This window comes from Cricetulus griseus, chromosome 4 (genome assembly GCF_003668045.3).
Source record: "Cricetulus griseus strain 17A/GY chromosome 4, alternate assembly CriGri-PICRH-1.0, whole genome shotgun sequence".
NCBI classification, from domain to species: Eukaryota; Metazoa; Chordata; class Mammalia; order Rodentia; family Cricetidae; genus Cricetulus; species Cricetulus griseus.
Window position 1 is genome coordinate 34,477,613 of NC_048597.1, and position 22,607 is coordinate 34,500,219.

A 22,607-nucleotide genomic window follows, 5' to 3' on the forward strand; every position below is an offset into this window, starting at 1 on the left:
ATAAGCATGTCTTTCATGAGAGTAAACACTGTGGAGATAAGAACTAAATGACATGCTTTTTTCACTTGTAGTGAATAACTGTGACTGCAGTAATGTTGGTTAAATATTGCTTGATTCCTGGGTGTGTCAATAACTCTCATCAAAAACTCCACTTCTATAATTTAACAATGTTGTGTCCTACACAAACAAAATGACAAAATGAGATGTGGAGTAAGTTAAACTGAATGAGGATATCCCAATGCCCTCTCCTAACTTCATCTCCTCTCCCTTTGTGGGACAAGAGTAATTTTAATACCTACTGAAGTACGAAACTACTTCAGTCTTCAACATGACCCTTTCTGAAGAGAATGACTGACCTTGGATGTCTGAAATAGGGATAGCTAACTGATAAGGATAGCATTTCTTCACTTTCTGAGACCTCACCACCTCCTGAAGGAAAGCCGTTTCTTTTCATAGGTTTTCCCAAAGCCCGAAGGGCAGAGGAGGTAACGTGTCTTTGGAATTTGGCAATGATGTGCTCTGGCACTTTCTGGCTCACGGAGGGCCCTTCAGGAATCTGTCATGCCAACACACCAGCCATGCAATACAAACTGTTTTGGGCAAAGCCAAGTGCAAACTGATCAAGCTGTCTGGCGGCAAATAGATTCTGAGTTATTAATAACTTTCAGAAACTACATATAAATGAATCTCTAATAGCTGAAGCTTATAAAGGTGTTTAACAGTATCAGATGCTGACCACCCTATATGTGATTCAGCAAAGCTCAGGGCAGGGTTAAAGAGCCACTGGAGAAGCCAGGCAATCAGCTGTATCTTTTCCATTCAGAGGTCAGTTTATTTGGAATGATTGTGAAAACCGTCAATGAAAACTTTTCTAAAATAATAAAAGAAAAGAATTTATCCTGGTATTATGAACCAGCTGACATCAAGAAATAATTATGGGTGTGTACTTTCCCCCCTGCCTTGTAAAATGTTTACAAACTGTAGCATAAGCAAGCTGTACTGGCAATGGTAAGGATAGCAGTAACATTTAATTTGTAAGCTTTTAATATTGAGCTATAAAAGACTCACCATGTGCTTAAGTCACATTTGAAAACATAATAAATAAAATTTTCATCTTCAAACAGGGACCAGTGACAAAAGAAAAAAGCCTGATTTTTTTCTCTCAGAACAAATGTTTTAGAGATATTTGGTGTTTTGTATTTATGAAATAAATTTCTTGCCACCACATCAGCTAGAGAATTAGTATGGATCTTGCCCTGGGAACTTTTAGATGTGAAGGAAATTGGTGAATAGTAACGACAGTAATAGTTGGTCTTTGTAGAGAAACAATCTATATGGCACAAGTTTTGTGTCTAGTTCTTCATTAGATAGGTGGAGAAGCTTTTGCCTATTGAACACATGAGACAGACGACTCTTAGAGAGATAAATTGCTCACCATCGTTAGAATAGTGATCTATTCTAGTAGGACCCTTGCTCACCTCATCTATGAAGTCTTTCTACTGATCTGTGCTGAGCTTTTGCTATTACATCTATGCTTCAGGGTTCCCAGAAAGCACAAAAGAGCAACTGCAGTGCAGAAGAGACCAGCTGCAGTTCAGGGAAGACCAGCTGCAGTTCAGGGAAGAACAGCTGCAGTGCAGGGAAGAACAGCTGCAGTGCGGGGAAGAACAGCTGCAGTGCGGGGAAGAACAGCTGCAGTTCAGGGAAGAACAGCTGCAGTGCAGGCAAGAACAGCTGCAGTGCAGGCAAGAACAGCTGCAGTGAGGGAAAGAACAGCTACACTGCAGGGAAGACTAGCTTCACCTCAGGGAGGACCAGCTGCAGTGCAGGAAAACCGAATGTTCTGCAGGCACTCTTTAAGGGTCAAGATTTCACAATTGCAAAGACTTTGCAGAAAGCATAAATTTCTGGACATAGAGGTGCAGACTTCTAATCCCAGCACTAAGGGACCCACAGTTGGAGGATCTCCAGTTTGAGGTCATCCTAGGCTACATAATGAAAAAACAATGGGAGAAAGATAAACAGCTAATAGATTTCTTTTGGGAACTTTGAACATCTTTACAATATTAATGCTTCCAGTGCATGAACATGGGACGTCTTTTCATTTTTAACTTCATCAATTTCTTTTAAAAATATTGTGCCATTTTCATGGCAGGAGACTCTCACTTCCTTAGTTAAGTTTATTCTAAGTATTTGGGGAAGTAGAAGCTGTTGTGAATGGGATTGTTTTTACTTTTTTCTCAGCAAATTTGTTAATGTTCTAAAGAAACTTATTGTTGGTCGTGGGGAGTCGAGGAAGTCCTGAGTGAATGTGTATTGTTGACTTGGGCATAGACAACTCAAGGATCCAAATGCCTCAGACCCATGGGAACAGAAAAACCTTCTCCATATAGGTCAGGCTCAGAATTAGCAAGCCCTTCCTCTTGTGATATGCAAACACTGGTGGTATTTGTAAGAACCAGAAACTGCAGCTTTTTTCCTCCCAAACATTTATAATGTTTTACACATTTACAACCTGAGACTGCTCCCCTACACAGACTTCCTACCAATTCTCACTAACTCTGCCCATGCTGTCTGTAAAGAACGAGCCTATGTTTCCAGATCATTGCCACTCCATCAGAAAATTCACAGCCCACCTGATGGCAGCTCTTCTGAATGTATGTCTGTGTGTCTTCATTCCCTTCAGTCCCTCACTGCCCTACTAAGGTTTCCAGGACCCACATTGGGTGGAATGCTACAATTGGTATATAGAAAAACATGTAGACTTTGTTGTTCTTGTATGTTGATTTTTATCCCTGAAAAACAAACCTTCAATGTGTGCTAACTGATCTTTCCCTCTTTCCCTTCCTCCCTCTGTCCCTCCCCCCCTCTCTCTCTCCCTGTGTGTGAGTTACATTTGCTAATATATGGCATTTAGTATATTTGTCAGTATACAAAGATTATCTGCACCCACATTCCACATTCTCACGACACTACTCACAATAACTAAAATAAAAGATAAGCATGGAGCCTACCAACAAGGGAATGGATAAAGAAAACATGGTGATACACACACACAGGTCTTGCTTTCAGCACATTGCCAGTAAGAGTGTTACACGTAGCTTTTCCTTGCACTCATTTAGTGAATTCTGGATTCCTATTCCAGGATCCTGCCATGAGTTGGTCATGGATGCAGTGTTAGCTGTTTATGAGCTGATATATGTTTTTTGTCTTTAGGAGGTCTTCTGGTCCTTGTTTTGACTTAGAGATGTTTGTTTTCTTGTTTTGTTTTTCTTTGTTTGCTTGGGCTACACCACAATGTTCAGTCTTCCAGTTTCCCCATGGAAACTGGAAAGTGGACCTTCTGCATGTGCATATAAACACATACATAGTATGCATATATAAGTGTGCACACGTGTAAGTGAAGTGTGTGTGTGTGTGTGTGTGTGTGTGTGTGTGTGTGTGTGTGTGTGTGTGTGTCTGTAGCACTGTCAAGAAGAACATAACTATATCATGGGTAGCTCATCTAAGATCTTTCATGGGCTATTGGAATTCATGCTTCAAGCTCTCCGACATTCTCATTGAGGCTGCCAGCATGTCATATGTATCCTGATTCCTGAATTTGTACATTTCTATGGTAATATACTTTGCCAAACCGTGTTATGTAGTCACTGCAGCATTAAACGTAAGAATACTACCTTGCTTGAATTTCATTTTTCTGCTTAAAAGTCCCTAACCTCTTTAACCCCATATGTTGATTATCAAGAAATCACTTGATTCAGGCTCCCCCAACAGAACCACTCTAAGACATCCATTGCCTGAATAGGAAAATTGCAAGCTAAAATGAAATATGTTTTTATTCCTAAAGAAAGTGGAAGGAGAGAGCCTTAAGAATTTCCAAAATTTACCCTCAAGTTCAATCTTTCTATATTTGGTTGGCTAGGACTCCAATCTCAACCTCATTTATTCCTTCACCAAATAACTATTGGGCATCCATCGCTTGCTGAACCCATGCAGATACCATCAAAGCTTGATTTACCTGAGCACCCATTGCTTCTAGCTAAAAGGCACGGGGATCAATAACATGTCACTTGACAAATAAATGCACAGGGATGTGAGAAATACCATTTTTTTCTAAAGGGAAGGTCACATTTTTGTGTTTTAAACAAAATTTAGTCACTTTTCTGAGCCTTGCCTGGGGCCAGTGTTCTCTTGCAACACACCTTTTCTTGTCCTACAGAAGCTTTTCACTCAGTGACTGACAGGGATCGTAAATTCCAGCTCCACCAATTTCACAGATGCCCAAAGGTAACAAGTCAGCAGTGTGATACATGTCTTTTCAGACATCCAGCATGCATGTATGAACATACACAAAACGCTAAACTACTTTGCATCGCCTGTTCTTTGGATGGAAATTTAGGATCCTCTTGAATGTGTTGCCAAGACATTTTTGTGAATGCTGCTGTCCTGGAGATGACTCTGAAACAGGGAGAGACCTGGGGTCCTGAGTCACAGACAGTTAGAAATCAATAAATATATGGTTATTAGAAGAGTATAAGTCAATGGGGAAATCTGAATTACTAAAATCTGCATTTCAGAACTAAACTGAATTTTAGCGTTGTGTCTCATTTATCTAGAGCCCTCCTTTCTGAAAATTACAACTCTACAGTATATACTTAATAACAAAAGTATCAAAAGTGCCCAGAAAATACAAGACAGTAGTCATTAGTATTTATATTCATAATCGATCCAGAAAGTCCTCACTAAACGTATTCATCTTTCCTTGACAAATAACTCTAACTAGCATGCTTTTCTGAGTTCAAAGGCCACAGTAGATTTGAGGCCTGTTGGAAGAAGGAAATGGAGGTGTAATAGCAGCGTGAGCTGACAGAGGAGACAGAACTGTGGAGGCCTCCTCACAAAGCAAGAGGGAAAAGAAGTGTTAGGGTTAGAAGTTCAAAACCATAGTGGGATTCACTGTGGGGTCAACTGGTCATCTGACTGTAGGAAGACATCACTGATCACAGCTGGAATGAATTCCTTAACATATGTAGTCTCATCATTTTAAAATGAGGAAAGAATGTATTTTAAATTCATGAAAACAAGTATTTTGGGTTCTTAAACATGTTAGCTATTAAGAAAATTTTAATTAGGCAAACTCTCATTTCCTGAAGAGTCTACTGACAGAAACACGTATGCATATAAATAATGTGAAATAGAACTCCTAAGCTACCATATCTTACCTCCCTGGGTTGTAGTAAGAGGTTACTAACTTCTTCACTGTCAGCTTCCAGTAAAAGTGTGATCAAAGGCCTTACCTGGAATCCAAAACCTTGAGTTCATTCTTCTCTTCATCGAATCCAGCTGGGACCATGGAGATTACCTCACTATTGAGTGTCTCAATTTATCTGTTTGTATAATGAGAAAAACAAAATCTGGCCTCACAGGGGTCCCATGGACTTGGTTCCTATCTCAAAATTTGGAAATGTTCAGCATAAACCCAATAATGGCCTAGTTTAGAGTCGTTATTTTTTTAAGCAAACAGCCCTCAAGAAAAAGATGTAAAGGGAGTCTTTCTTTCCTTCCTTACAATCTTTCTTTTCCAAAGAACACAACAAAGAAACAAAGAGCCAAATACATTGACTCATGTCTTTTTCTAATAGTGTTGTGGTTAATTTGCTCCTGCATAAAAAAAAAAGTAGTAGTGAAGCTTTGAACTCTGGGTTTTGGAAGACCATGAGTGGAAAAATGTCTTTAGCAAAATCAGTTCAATGTGCGTTTGGGAGTAAAGTCCACTTGGGCATCCTGTCCCTGCTGAAGTCCTTTTCTGTTGTCTGAACTTTCTGGGGGAAGGGGAGTTTGAACCTTGCCTTTGAATGAAATCTTGAGGTTTTTTTTTGTTGTTGTTGTTGTTTTGTTTTGTTTGTGTGTGTGTGTTTTAAAGGCTTTTACTCATTTAATGCCATATGATGGTCTCTCAGCTTGAACTTGCTTTTAGGACAAATAGGAAAACAGGATAGGCTCTGTGTCTATAATAACTGACTCTTTTTATAGCTAAAGATACATGAGCTTCATTCATAAAACTGAACAGGATCTGGGAGTTTTCACTAGATTTCCAATCCTAAAATTAGTCAACAGGCCCAAGGTTAATAAGATGTGCTTTGGCTTTCTCAGAATGGTTCATCTACAAAGCTTAACACAGTGCATGCTGACATATCTAATAGACACTAGGCTTCTCGATGCTTTATTGTGGTTTCTTGGGTTTCACTTTAATGCTGAAAGCTACTGCCATTCTGAAAAAGGATAGTGTTGGTACATTGCCAAATGCTCGGGATCCTTCCTGATAAGACTATGTAGCTGGCTCTCCCTGTGTATCACTGGGTTGAGGAATTTGTGTCAGTACGAAAATGTCATTACTAAAATGTCTAAAAGATATCTCAAGGTGTCTTTCTTCCTCTCTCCCGCAGAGGAAGAAGCACCCTCAATGCATAGTCGCCAGATAAGTCTGCAGGCCATTCTGTCCTTTGTTCTTTTCCCTCCTGCTGCGAGGCACAGACTTCTCTTCGATCATCCTCTGACTCCTCGCCACCATCACATTTTGAGGCTTATTAATTCATTGTACCATGGGCCACTTGCAGTGTACTTTCCCAGAATAGACAAGGTGGTGATTCACTCTTGTTTCAGTCCTTTCAGAGATATCTCATAACGCGGAGATTCTAAACTCCGTCTCGGGATTTACAGTGCTTTCCACTGTAAAAGGTGACAGCACCCCGTCCACCTTTCTGGCCCCATTCTTCCCACGTCACCTACTGTCACCGATCTTACACTAAATAATAGCTATGGTACTTTTTATTTAGGTTTGTTTATTTATGTTATGGATGTTTTGTCTGCATGTATGTTTGTACAACATGTGTATGTGTGGTGGGTGCCCTTGGATATCCTAGGACTGGAGTTAACAGCTATGAGCAGCCAATGTGGATGATGGGAATTGAACCCAGGTCCTCTTGAAGAACAGGCAGTGCCCTTAACCACTTAACTGCTTCTCCCAGCCCCAATATCTACAGTTCTTTTTGCAAGTGTCATAATTCATATCTAAGACATTCATTCACACTCTTCTGATATTTCTGCCTAGAACATCCCACTTTCTCCTTGACTCCCAGCTCCCAAGCATTCTCAACAGCCTGCCTTGGCCCTTTAGACAGAATTGCATGGCTCTGCTGGATGCTCTTACATTGTCCACATTCCTTGTGACATCTGACACTGTCAGTGTTTCTGTCTGTCTGTCTCCCCTGCTAACCCAGAGTCCCTGCAGTTTGAGCCTTGAAGCCATGGGCAGGTAAGAAGTACATGGCACTCTCTATCTGGCTGAATAAAAGACTAAAAGAAGGATACATAAATAAAATCAGAGAAAAACACGAGTGGCAGAAATAAAATAGGTTCAGCAATCAACTAGGCATTTAGAAAAAGTGAGTACTTGAAAGTGTGATGAACTGTACCTATGTATGTAAGCTGGGAACCTCTCAAAACAGGGCCCGGTGCCATACCCCAACACTGATGAGGCAGAGACAAGAAGACCCCTGGAGCTTGTTGACTAATCCAATGTCATCAACTTGGTGAGCTTCAGTTTCAGTGAGAGACCCTGCCTCAAAAAATAAGAAAGATAGCAACTGAGAAAGATACTCAGAATCAACCTCTGTCCTCCGTATACATGTGTGCTGCATCTCTCTCTCTCTCTCTCTCTCTCTCTCTCTCTCTCTCTCTCTCTCTCTCTCTCTCTCATACACACACACACACACACACACACACACACACACACACACACAAACCACACACCACACAGAGTGAGGGAGAGAGAGAGAACATAAAATCTAACTTTAGAAAAAGTCAGAATCAAGGATCCAACAATCCTGTGTTCATGTAGTGCTAGTATTTTAGTCACCTTTCTCATTGCTCTCACCTGACAGGAAGTGAACTTTAGGAAAACTAATTTATTTTGGCTCCTGCTTTGGTGGGGATATAAACAAATCATGCCAAGAAAGAATGACAGTAGGAATGTGAGGCTACTAACTCACATCTTGGCTGATCAGGAACCAGGAAGAGATGAATGCTTATTTGGTTTCTCCTTTTTCTTTTTATTTTTATGCAATTCCCCAATCCCAATCCATAATGAAAATCAACCTGGTCATCACAACACTTTGACAGTTTCACTCATCCTCATTCTGGGGTTCCCACAAAGTGTTTGAAGTTTTGTCCAAGGACAAACTGAGCCATAATTCCAAGTCTCTGAATTGATTGAATCTCAATCTTATGGTGGGTTGTTGGCCAGAAACAAGCATTCTCTATAATTCTAGAAACTCTTAAATTCTAAGCCAGAAGTAGAACAAAATAGTCACTGGCTTACTAAGGAAGCAAGAATAAGGAGTAACTGATGGTAATTAGCTAAACACAGTGAGACAATAGTCACTCATATGTATATGTGGACACTCTATTAAGCTAATTTTCCCCTGCTTCATCTGTGATGAGCTAATGAGTAGCTGGCTCAGAGTTGACCGATAGATGTTCCAACAAGAGTTGTGCATGCAGGTACCAGAGCAAGGGAGTCAAGGAACTTTAGTCTCCCACTTAATCTCTTACTATTGCCTTCCTTTCCCTGTTTGAGGCATGGTCCAGTACAATCCATCTGTATGTTTTGTCTGGAGAGATGAACATTCATTAAAGTAATCCTTTGCCCAGGACCTGGACAAAGGGCTAATAATAACTATTAATTCACTATAAATGATTACTCCTCTGAGGAAGACAAACATGATCCATTTAGTCCCACTGAGACTGTGGTTTTAAAGCACTTTCCAATTTTGCATTGTTGTCAGAGAAAAATAATTAGATATGGCTGACTGACCAAGAAGAAGAAGAAGAAGAAGAAGAAGAAGAAGAAGAAGAAGAAGAAGAAGAAGAAGAAGAAGAAGAAGAAGAAGAAGAATGCAGAAAGTTCTATATGAGGAAGAGAGGTTCACTTCAAACCAATGTTTCCTGTTTGGATCATAGGTTCCAAATAGTCTCATTTTTTCCTTTGGGTTTTACATATATTTTTGTCATTTATGGTCATGCCCACAATCTGTCATGCTTATAGTGAATCCAGAATAAACACTCAACTTCTGTGGCTCTTCTATTATTTACAGATTAAGATTATCCTTCACTTTCTTCCCAAGACCCTGTTCTGTCACTGACCATTTGACGTCAGTACACTGCACCTTAAGTTCCTGAGAAGATAGAATGTATGTGATGTGGGCAAGAAAAACAATACATCTTGCCTTTCCCAAAGTAGTCTGCATCAAATTTTTTATGTGTAATTGAAAACATATTTTTACAAGCAAATAGAGCCAATAAACTAGGAAAGCCATATGGAAGCAGCAAGTCCAACTTCTCTGGTTTTTAATAAACTGCAACAGAGGACTGTAGGAACAGTAAGGCATTACGTTCCAAGCCAGACTCAGAAGTCAGTGTGATGCCTTATAAGGGCTCTGTACAGAGAGTTCCATCAAAGAAAAGGAAAGGAAATACATACTTGTAGCATGGTTTTGTATCACTTTGCAAGTATTTAGTGTGAGAACCTCAGATGCCTACTTATAGGTGACATGGATAGAAAGGGGACACAATTACCCTTTCCCATTCTGGTCTCAACATCTAAAGCATTGTTGTCATTCTGTAATTATTATTTTACAATACAGCCACAAAGGAAATATCCTTATTAGCAAAACCCTGTTCTCAATTGCAACACTATCATCTCCCACAATTCCTGTCTCAACCTATGGCCTTTCTAGTCCAGGAACCAGGAAGTATATGTTGTCACAGTGACATTCACAATGGAAAGGATTCTAACCTGAGATTGAATCCTTGACATAATGTAAATCACTATGACATACTGGCTTTTTTTGTATAACCACACTAGGTACAAACTGGAACTGACTTAGTTATTTGATTTATAAAATTGCACAATTCATTAAAATAAATCAGTTTACATAAAATGCTAGTTATAAAACCATTGATAGAAGTTTAACATAGTTTCTAACCCTAAGGATAAGAGTAGAATCAACTTAAGTTTTATAGTTTTTTATCAAATGTACTTTTTTAAATTCTAAGAAATACGAATTGACTGAAATTTATTTAGTAGTTAGCCATAATTTAACAAGATCAGACTGTGTGGACACAATGGCTATGTATAGAAAGATCCTTTTTCAATTTCCTTCTTAATTTTTAAAGTAGAACTCGTCTGTCTGTTGACAAGAAAATAAAGAAAGGGGAACAGCCCTAGACTGCTAGTAACAGCTTAAATTGCCACAACTTTCATAAATTGAATTAATAACTTCGCTCCAACAATCTAGCCTCTCTCTCTCTCTCTCTCTCTCTCTCTCTCTCTCTCTCTCTGTGTGTGTGTGTGTGTGTGTATTATACATGTGCAATGACCCAGATGTGTGCTATATGATACAAGAATAACAATGTTTACCAAAAAGCACAGAATGAAAAAACAGCCTACAGAATAAGAGAAAGTACTTAAAACTCATATCTCTAAAAGGGAAATAGTATTCTAATTATAAGAACACATCAAGTAAACAACTATTAAAAAAATTACTGAAAAGCAAAGAATTAAGTGTTTCTCAAGAGATATACAAATGGCTAAAATACACATGAAAGGTACTAAACACCAGTGATCATTAGTGTGACCTATTTTTCTATAAATGATAAACCTACAATGACACATTTGTATTACCCAGAATCTAGTTTAAGTTAAATTCCATTCTTTGTAACATTTGTGTAATATTTTTCTCCTATTTTTAGACAGATAAAAGATGTTAATTATATTAATAGTGAAAAGACAGAGAAAGCATGAAAGCAAGTCTGTCAAATGAATTAGCCATTGCACAGAATTCATGCAATCACTGAAAAGATGTTTTATATATGCATGTACTAATTTGGAAGGATGTAATGGATCTATGTTTTGAGTTGAAAACAATTCTACAAGTAATATTCTTATATTAATTTTATAAGTCTGACATAACCATAAAATCTAGAAAGTAGGTGATACAGAAATTATAGGGAATACCGAGGGTGCATAATTGGTAATTCTTTGATCTCTACACTTGCAAATTTATTGTAAAATGTTCAAGAAGCACATATAACTGCTGAGATTTTTAACTAATCGACACAAAATCTTTTAATGAACCTAATGTGTATGATTGGGTTAGATATAGGCCTACCTTGAAAACAATGGGGGCCACAACAGAGTGTTTCAGGGTTTTTCAATACTTTTCAGGCAGTATTCTTTTTTTAAATTCTTTTATTAGTTCAAATTAGGAACAAGCTTGTTTCACATGTCAATCCCTTCTCTCTCTCTCCCTCCCCTCCCTCCAACATCCCACCTGCCCCTAGCCATTCCCCCTCCACTCCCCAGGCAGGGTAAGGCCCTCAAAAGGGGCTCTCCAAAGTCTACCACATCATCCTGGGCCAGGCCTAGGCCCTTCCCCATGTGTCCACGTTCAGGCAGTATTCTAAGCAGTAATATTTTATATTTTCCCTAAATTAGAGACTGTGACTTAGCTTAAGAGAGTAATTAGTACTGAATTTAAGTCCTGAAAGCCACATGTGAATCTATTACTGGAAATGCCTGTGTGACTTAACCACACTAGCATCTACATTTTTTTTATCAGTTTTTATTTGAATTAGAAACAAGATTGATTTACATGGCAATCCCAGTTCTCTTCTCCCTCCCTTCCCCCCTCCAATCCCCCAACTAAAACCCTCCCTATCACATACCCTTTCTTCTATTCTTCACCTGACTCAACCTTTCTGCTCCCTCATGTCCTCTACATCCTTCCTCTTCTTCCCTTCTCATTCTTGTAGCTCCCTTCCCCTCTTCCCATGCTCTCAATTTGCTCAGGAGACTGTGAGCATTTCCCCTTCTCCAGGGGACAATGCTTGTCTCTTTTAGGGTCCTCTTTGTTTACTAGTTTCTCTGACAGTGTGGATTGTAGGCTGGTAAACCTGGTTTACTCTATGTCTAAAATCCACATATGAATGAGTACATATCATATTTGTCTTTTTGTGATCGGGTTACCTCACTCAGAATGGTTTCTTCTAGTTCCATCCATTTGCCTGAGAATTTCAAGATTTGATTCCATTGTTTTTTCTGCTGAGTAGTACTCCATTGTGTAAATGTACCACATTTTCTCTATCCATTCTTTGGTTGAGGGATATCTAGACTGCTTCCAGATTCTGGCTATTGCAAATAGTGCTTCTATGAACATCGTTGAGCATATGTCCTGTTGTATGAATGTGCTTCTTTTGGGTATATGCCTAGGAGTGGAATTGCTGGATCTGGTGGTAGACTGATTCCCATTTTCTTGAGGAGTCACCATACTGATTTCCAAAGTGACTGTACAAGTTGTCACTCCCACCAGCAGTGGAAAAGTATTCCCCTTTCTCCACATCCTCTCCAGCATAAACTGTCATTGGTGTTTCTGATTTTAGCCATTCTGACAGGAGTAAGATGGTATCTCAGAGTTGTTTTGATTTGCATTTCCCTGATGGCTAAGGATGTTGAACACTTTCTTATGTGTCTTTCAGCCATTTTAGATTCCTCTATTGAGAATTGTCTATTTAGTTCTGTACCCCACTTTTTAATTGGATTGTTTGGTGTTTTAGAGACTAGCTTCTTGAGTTCTTTGTATATTTTGAAGATCAGCCCTCTGTCAGATGTGGGGTAGCATCTACATTTTTATCTCTAAATAGTTCTTCAAATTTTAGGTATGTAATCTCTTGGTCTGTGTTTATTCACATGTGGCTTTTACATGAATGCTGTATATCCCAACAGACTTTGAGGCTAAAAATAGGTGCAAATGCAGATCATTGGTCTGATCATTCTATTTGAAAGCCAGAACATCATAGGTCACCAGGCTCTTCTACTCACTCAGCCCCTGCAAGGTGTTCATAGCACCCTCCACAAAGTCTGTGGAAAGGACAACTAACTCTGCACTGGAAACAGGTAGACATATCCTAATTTGAACCACAGGGGGTTAAGTTGCTCCTCTAGAACTATAGTTCATTCCTATATTCAATCATGAAAAAAATTATTAATGCCCCTATGAGCTAAGATTGCTTCTCAGTCATGCAGATCCACACCTCTTTTCTAAATGAGCTTTAGTTGCTTAATAAGATGGATAAAAAGGGAATTTAAAAGAAAATATGAGGCATTTTGATAGACATAATTCACGTGGCTTAACAGAGCCTAGCTCTCTCTGTTAGAAGCCATAACTTAGACTTTGTTGTTTTCCAGAGGTTTCTTTGGCAGAATTGTGCTGATTCTGCTTCAATATTTGAAAGTTTGGTAACTCTGCCCTCTGGTTTTCCAAAATGGCTGTTTTCAGTTGTGTCTATAGCAGTTGGAGAAAGATATGACTTGGGTAAGAAATAAGCAAACTCCCAAAGTTCATCAGCACAGAAGAAATAATGCCATCTTGAACTTCGATGTACTCTTACTAAGCAAATCTATCCACCAAGTGTAAAAGAATACCAGATAAGAAAAATAATGAATGAGATTTGCACCCTATGATAGTTAATGTCTACCATTTGCCTCTCCAAAACAAAGCCTTATCCACCTGAAAAGCCCTGAAGTGTGTGCTTGCTTTCTTCAGCCCCATGCTGTGGTGACACGCTCTCTTTCCTTTGAAGTTTGCCCTTAGTCTCCTCATAATTAATGCTTCCTGTCTTGTCTTTCTTAACACTGGGCTACAAAGTTCAAGCCAGTGGAGCACTGTTTGGGGTTTTTTTTCCTTTCTTTTTAAAGAAACGTTGCTCATTGTGGTAGTAGCAATGTTTTGGCTTTGTCATTCATTGCAATAAACTATAAATTTACCACATCCCTAGCCAAAACAAGCTAATGTCGCTCTTTTTGACTTTTAAGTCTTATTTCCAAACAATATCCATTATCATTTTCCCCTCTAGCTGACTTCTGAAATTAAAACCTTGAATTGTTAAGAAAGTATTAAAGATGCTAAATATAAATTTCCCACAGGAAATATAGACCCCAAGATCCCTTTATTGAAACCAGGTTTTGGTTGTGAGTAGAGGTTGGAATTTTTTTTATATATAGACTGTTTTGTAAATCATCCTCATGCATCTAAGGAAAAAAACTGAGTTTACTTGCTATTGCATGCCAATTTCAAGACTATGGCTTCCTTTAAGTTTTGTCCTGCTACAGTTGTATTGGTTCCTCTCTCACAGTTTTCAGCAAATGATGGACACTTTACTTTCATTGATTTGAAAGTGACAGGTTACCAAAACTATGTTACTATGCAAATACTCACAATGCATGACAGCAACTTCAGGCCTTTGTCTGAGAAGACTTCTACTAGGACCTGAGGAGAATTTAAACCCATTGAATACAATTTACAAATATATTCTCCCATAAAAAAAAGCATCTAGTCAGATGGAATCCAGCAGGTAACTGTCCTGTGTCTTGTTGTTCATTTTTGACCTTTCCCCCCTTTTGGGTTCAAATTCTCAAGAGCAGATTTTGTTTTAGTTCCCTGCTTGCTGTATCCCCAAGACCTTGGACAATGATAAAAACAACATAGGCCTTCATCTATGATGCATTGGGCAAAGAAATGTAACAAGATGTTTTTCTTCTATTATAGCTTTCATAGTGGCTCTATGGAATCATCATTGACTGTCCTTTAATGACTCTTGAATAGATTCAGGTATCTTTCTGGTCACTTGCAACAATTAAAAGACTCAGTCCAGTTTAAACCTCTTCTCATCCGAAGGTCAGATGTGTGCTCTGTTCTTTTGCCCCTGCTCTCATCCACCGTGGAGGCTGTACATAACCCAGCTCTGTTTCTAAACCTCTTCTCTGTGGTCACCAAACTCAAGTTTTATTAGGGAGGTAAGAGGGAGTTTTGCCTTGCTTAATCTGCTGTTCTTGAAGTACTTTCACTTTATTAACTGATGTATCTTGTTTAGATAATACCATTTGGTCATCAAAATTCTGTATATGACAATCCAGGTTCAATTTTCCTTTCTCATGTGACACATAAACAACTTTCTTGAATTATGTTGGGAGGGAGGATTGAAAGGGATCAATTCACGTGTCTGGTACACACTTCCTGAAAACAGAAATAACGTCTGCCTTCTCTCAGATGAGTTGCCAGCACAGCTACCTTCTTCAGGCCCACCTGATTCTCGAGAGACCCATTCAGTCCCACTACCTCCAGAAAAAAAATAGGAATGTGAGCTCATCCACACTCTTTTGTCTTCTAGGTATTGACATTTTTCAGACTTCCAAGGCAAGGAGCATGTGCAGGCTCCCTTTCTGTATTCAATCTCAACCTTTCTTAGAATTCTTGCAACTCTGACCTCTAGCTCCCAGACTCTCACTTGGCATGAGAGAGAATGTGCCCACAATCTCACTGCTGAAGGAAAAGCATCTCACTATGATGCTGACTTTTCCACAGATAGATGTTATTAGTCCCCTAATCTCCCTCATTTTGTTGCCTTTCCACAAACATATGGAGAGGAAAAAACAAGTTAGCCTTAGTTCCTAAATAGCCTCCTCTTTCAGGCCCTTCTAGTAAGTTTACTTGAGGGTGGGAAAAGCAATCAGTAAGCCTTTTAAGATCAACCATCTTTCTGTTCCCAACTGTACTCCACGGTATCCGAGTGAATTATGACAGAAAACTTGTCATCATTATCCTGTTATTTACTGCTCTCTCAGGGGCTAACAAAGAACCTTGTTCTGCAAGCAGTGATGGAGACACTGAATACCCTTGAGTCATACTCTTGACACGGGATTAGCTACTACAGATATTGATTAGAAATTCAAACTTCAATCTGAGAGCTAGTAGAAGAAGCTTGTGGTATCATGTTCTGAACCCTGAAGACATTGATGAGACTTCAAACACCTGCGGATTTAAACTCCTTCTGCATCTTTATGGGGTTTGGTGTTGGATGGTTCCCAGGTGCTCATCATCAGAAAATCTCCTATGTAAAGAACTGGCGACAAGGCTCCGTGCTTAAGTGTACTGTTGCTCTTGCAGAGGACTCATTCAGTCACCAGCACCCACACGGCAGCTAACAACTATAACTCTAGTTCCAAGGGATGTGATGCCTTCCTCTAGCCTCTGCAGGTCCTGCATGAACATGCAACACAAAATACCTGTAACACAAAATGAATATTCTTAAAGGAAAATGGATATTTTTAATTAAATTCATGCTTTAAGATGGATTTTAAAACAAAACATCTGACAGTGAGACAGGCTTTCCATCACTGCTTGCTGCAGATCCATAAGTTTGAAAATGTTCCCTTAGCTACTATAACCTAACATCTCAGTCTCAAGATAGAAACCTTGAGTCACAATTCCCACATAGACTTCTCCTTCTTGGGTTTGATCCCCAGTAGGTTGTCTTTTGCCTACAATGGGACAGACTGAAGTGTTTGGTTTCATTGCCTTGCTTTCACAGTCAGAGCTGCTCCAACAGTTTTCTATCTTCTTTGAGTCCTTAGATGTATGGCCATATATAGAGAGAACAAAAGTTCAGACAAGCATGGGAAAGTATTGGACAGGAACAGATTCATTTTATTGGTATTTATTTTCCATCCAAATCTGTCTCATGCTCATAAATAAACCAGTTTCTCTCTCTGTCTTTTTTATTATCTCCTCAATAATAACAGGTAACAGACATTTTACTAAAACAAATACTACAGCAACTAAGTAGAATATTGTACAACAAAATTTTGAATTTATGGAAGAAATTACTATTGTTCTATTACAAGTTTCATAATTAGACACATACCCTTTGGCAATCCATAGATTCTAATCCTCATTTTCCCTGTCCATTACTTAGACAAGCAAATAAATCATGTATTTTCTATTTCTGTAGCAATTTCTATGGAATAAATTTGTTATACATGTTTCTTTTGCTATATATGCATATGTATATATGTGTGTATATGTACATATATAATCCTAATCTTCATTTTGCAGATGCAGAAACCGATATAGAAAAGTTGTTTGTGCGGCATTGGCTTGATTGGTCAGTGATAAAAAGGGAATCCAAACCCTCAATTAGTATCAAGACCCTAGTTCATAACAGCTAGAATTTGCAATTTCAATGAGTAAACTCAGAAATAAATTTCAGTAATTTTGAAATTCCAGTTTTGGGAGACTTGTAAATATATTATTTCATTATAAGAGGCATTGTTAAGAAGTATCATTATTGCTGGTTCTGTATATACTTAAAACTTGTACCTCTTTGCAATTACTTCTTTGTTACTAATGGTAGAAGTAAAAGAAATATATTAGGAAGATTTATCTACCTTGACTTTTCCTTAAAAAAAGCACTCCCCTAAAAGTAATAGTTTCTTCTTAGTTTGACTATTCCTTCAAGTAGATACTGTATAAATTTCTTTAAAAGACTATTTATTGCTTGCTATTAAAAGTAAGAATTTCCCTCTTCTGTAATATTTTGTCCTACAGTTGATCAATACTGTGTAATGGATTTGATAGTCTCCTATTTCTTCCTCATAATGAGAAATAATAAGACAAAATGTGCTTAAGAAGAAGTACATAAATATTGTGTTGAAATACCATAAGGAATTGTCAATTCCCCTTTCAATTGCTGTTTTAGTGATTGTTTGTATACATTAAAATAGAAAGAAAGAAGAGTCCAGAGATGGGCAGATGAGGTGATCACTACTTGCAGAAAAGATGATGAATTTTATCATCTCTTCTTTTAAATAACAAATGGTCAGTATCATCTGTGTGTATTTTTTCCTCTTGGAGAAATAACACATGAGCAAGAGGGTGGGGAGGAAGGAAAGGTAGCTCCAACTAAGGGATACAATGATTTCATCAAGAATTATCTAATGTGCTTAATGAGAGTTATCCTCTCCTTATGCTCTGGCACAGAAAGTGAAGCCTCTTGACCACTGGTCTTTGAGACAGTGAATCATGGTTTTCCTATCAGCTAGAAACATTAGAAAAGATAATACAGCAAAGTAAAAAAAAAATAGAAATGAATGAGAATTTGTAGACTCTCCCCCCTGCTTTGGCATAGCTATTATAAATAGCATTTTTCAAAACTGTCTGGCTAAACCAAAACAAATGTTTCCTGTCAGCATGGAAAAAGAACTTCCTGCCTAAAACTATGTTATCTGGTTCTTAGTCCACTTAATTAAAAAGCTGTAAAATGTCATGCTACATGTCATCAAATGCCGTTTTAAAAACTGATTTCAATTTTTTATAAGTTCTTTCCAACTTTGCTGTTTAATGGTTTGGGGATTTCTTTTAAGTACAGTCGTCATTTCTAAAATTCATAACTTCTTTGGCCCATTGTAATTAGAAGATATCACAACATGAAAGTAATCTATTATAGATCAAGCAATCTGTTGAAACACAGTATAATCTCACACATGTCATTAATACCATACTCTGAAGGAGAAAACTTCTGGAGCCAAGATAAACTATATTGTGTCTAACCATTTAATTTTTTGCCCATAAATAAGAGCTCCTGAGGCTCAGAACTTGAAGGCAATGATGAACATAGAATTGTTTGCAGCTGATTTCTACTTCTAGTGGGATTGCTTCGCTGCCATCTCACTCACAAACATCAGCTAAGGAGCTACTGTATGCCAGACAGTGCCAGCTTCTGGGAATACAAAATCAAGGAGGGCAGAGCATCAAGTCCAGGGCAGTTATCATCTGATGTAGAGTGAAAAAAACATTAACACATTTCTGCATAGTCAATGACTTGAAACAACGCATTTGTCATCAGGATTTAGTTCCCTTTGAGCTGTGAGAATGATGTCATCGGGTTCTGCCAGGAGTTAACTGAAAGGCCATCCTCACTTTCTTGCCACCTGGACCACTTCAACATAACTGCCTCTTTTATCCAATCATTCGAGCTAATAAGGCAATCAAATGAGTGTGCTAACACGGTGGAGCCAGGGATAATTTAGGATAGTATTAGAGTTTTTCTAGTACAATTTCATAGTAAAACATGATAAATGCTATAAAAAAAAACAAAAAGGTATAGGAAAGGGGGAGTTTAGGGAAACAGACTAAACGAAACCAAGAAGAGTGGGGTACTGTTTCAGCTTTATTTAAAGGAAGCAGGTTTATCAGGTCAGTAATAATGGTAGAAGTACATCCCAGATAAGAGCAGGATCCATAATTGCATTGGAGCATTAAAAAGCACAGCATTGTTCATGTCTTTATAGTTAAGGTAGAATGGTGCAATATCAGAAAATAGGTAAAAGATATATAACATTAGATATAGTTATAAATATATACACACACATACAAACTGAAGGAAACTGTTTAGGTTCAACAGATTTTAGTGTTGAAAACTGTAAATGGAAAAAACTAGGACTCAGAAACAGTAACATATTTATAAGAAATATATAAGCATGTGATAAATATTCAGTAAGTGGTAAACAAAAGGACTTTAAAGTAACCACAATGAAATTCCACATCCATATTTCACATTAGAAACACAAGTTAATCACTGTCTTTTAAATAAAGAGATAGAGGGAACTGCAGGTGTGAAAAGACATACAGAGAGATGCTTTATAGTAAGAATTTTCAAGACAGACCTGGTGTAAAAGAAATAGGATGTTTAGATTTCAATGGCTCTATCTAATTTTTTGTGTGATATCTTCTTTGAGGGGAACGTGGGGGTGTTGACAGATACACAGGGTAATCATCAGTATTTTAACTTAATTCTTTCACTTCATTCTAAGGGAAAATATGGGTCCTGAGCATGAACTCACCAAAATCCTGTTCTAGGGCAGAAAACATAAAGTTCTTGAGTGAGCTTATGAATTCTTGTAACTGACAAATTGAAAACATACATATATATACATTCACAGTCTATAACCAATGGAATAGATTGTGATGTTTTTCATATAAACTACACACGAACTTAGCATGTTTTGCAGCAAGAGCACTTAAAATCTACTCAGCTATATCCAGGTCTTTTTATTAACTGTAGTCTTTATGCACAGAAGCTATCTTGCACTTGGTTTTTCTAACTGAACTTTTGTGCACTTCAACATTTACCTTCCTAACTCATCCATCCCCTTGCCCTGGCCCTGCATCATAGCCTTCCTTTTTGTACACTCATCTTCTTACAGTACACATGATAGCAAACATTGTAAAGACATGGACAGAAAACCTTCTACACCATTGTTAAGAATGTGCATAAATACCGCTATGATAGAAAATAAGAAGGAGAATCATAAGAAATTAAAAGTATGATCTAGTGCATAGCCGGGGAAATTAAATCTGTGAATTAAAAAGATGCCTGCACTCCAATATTCAGCTCACCGTGAGTCACAACGGCTAAGAGATATACTTCCAATTTTGAGAAAAAAAGATTTAATTATCTAGATTATACCAAAGCAGTAAAAATGGAGGCAAAATAAAAGAAAACACAATTTTGTTGATTTTTAATTATTCAATTTGATTCTCTTCTTAAAAACACAAAAACTGGATAATTCTGAGACACCAAGTGTAAAACCTACAAGAACAGACAGGATTAATCCAGACCTCTGAACACTGGCAGGCTCCCCATAGGCAAACAACAATAACTCACAGAAAATGTACAGTTTAGATATAGATGAGTAAGTAGAATTACTTTGTTTTCAGAAGAGCTAGCTGGAAGAGAGGCTAGAAACGCTGTCCTTGCTTTCAATATTTAAGTTTCATCTCTTTGGTTACATTGTAAATGCTTTTCTTCCCTCTTGATTCTTGAGGGTTTGTTGGTGGTGGTGTTATTGAGGGGGTGGCTGTTTTGTTTGTTTTTTGAGACCCTGTTTCTCTGTGTAACAGCCTTGGCTATTCTGAAACCGACTCTGTAAACCAGGCTGGCCTTGAACTCACAGAGATCTACCTGCCTCGAGTGTTGGGATTAAAGGCATGAGCCCACTACACTTTGAGGTTTTTTGTTTTGGTTTGACTTTCTGAACATAACTTTTCCCTTTATAGGGAATATAGTTCTTAAATTTATACTTGATTCTGTCTCTTTAAAATCTGTTTTTTGTTTCCAGTTTCCCACTTTTAATTCATTCTGTTGTCAGTGATAATTCTTCATATACGTATTTTTTTTACCCATGTATTTTTTAAATTAAGTTAGAAACAAGCTTGTTCTACATATCAATCCCAGTTCCCTCTCCCTCCCCTGCCACCTGCCTCTATCCCCTTTCTGCTCCCAAGGAAGGGTGAGGCCTTCCATGGGGGATCTTCAAAGTCTATCATATCATTTGAAGCAGGGCCTAGGCCCTCCCCCATGTGTCTAGGCTGAGAGAGTATCCTTCTATGTGGAATGGGCTTCCAAAGTCCATTCCTCACTCTCCCTGGGAGGAGAAAGGGGATGGGATAGCAACAGCGGAGGAGAGGAGGGAGAGGGAACTGGGATAGACATGTAAAGCAAGCTTGTTTCTAATTTAAATTTAAAAATCTAGGGATAAATACTGATCCACTACCAGAGGCCCCATAGATTGCCGAGGCCTCCTAACTGAAACCCATGTTCAGGTCCTGTGCTGGTTTCCCAGCTATCAGTCTGGAGTCCATGAGCTCCCCCTTGTTCAGGTCAGCTGTTTCTGTGGGTTTCACCAGCCTGGTCTTGACTTCTTCAGTCCTCACTCCTTGCTCTCTGCAACTGGATTCCAGGAGTTCAACTCTGTGTTTAGCTGTGGGTGTCTGCTTCTACTTTGGTCAGCTACTGGATGAAGGCTCTAGGATGGCATATAAGGTAGTCATCAGTCTCATTATCGGGGAAGGGCATTTAAATAGCCTCTCCACTATTGCTTAGATTGTTAGTTGGGGTCATCCTTGTAGATCTCGGGACATTTATACTGTCAACAGCCTACCTCATTAGATCACTCCTTATTCATATCAACTAATTTTTAAAGCAGTAGGTTGCTGCTTATGCTTTGTTATTCGGGTTGATGAGCTCATCTTGAAAGAGGATAGTTTCCATCTCTGCTTGCTACTCCCTGGTCCTCATCTCTATGTTTACTATTCCCTTATCCTCATCTCTGTGTTTACTGCTCCCTGGTCCCCACCTCTGTGTTTACTGCTCCTTAATCTGTGGAGATTTCCACGAGGTTGGTTTTCCATTTCTCTTTGCTGCAAAGCTACCAGACTTAATGGTTCTAGGCAGCAATTTTACTTTGAACCTATATTTGTAGATTGTTTAGTTATGAAAATTCAGGTTACCTGAGTAGCCCAGTCTGATGTTCTAATGTTTACAAGAGCCCCTTGACCTTTAGTTCAAGGGATACTGGCTGTTTCTTAGTACATTTCCAAGATGTATCTCAAGACTGTCTCTCATATAGACTCTTCCAGTATACTTCATGAATGACACAGACTATTTCCCAATGCATCGTCTTGTGATGTAGAGTTTTAGACATTAGCTCCTAAAGCATGTATCTATGACAATAACCTTAGCCTGCTTGGCATCAGCCATTGTACTGTAAAATCACTTGAGCTGAATTTCCTCTACTTAGTGATTTCCTTTTCTGGCTTTTGAACTCAGCTTTGTAGCTTGAAATATTCAAGAGTCAAACTTATTAATCC

The 22,607-nt window shown here is 38.4% G+C and overlaps 1 protein-coding gene across 4 annotated transcripts in view; it reads left to right on the top strand.

The window, feature by feature from the left end:
* Col8a1 (collagen type VIII alpha 1 chain) overlaps positions 1 to 22,607 on the top strand; it is a 124,974-nt gene that overhangs the window by 11,740 nt on the left and 90,627 nt on the right. The gene's annotated exons all lie outside the window — the stretch shown is intronic.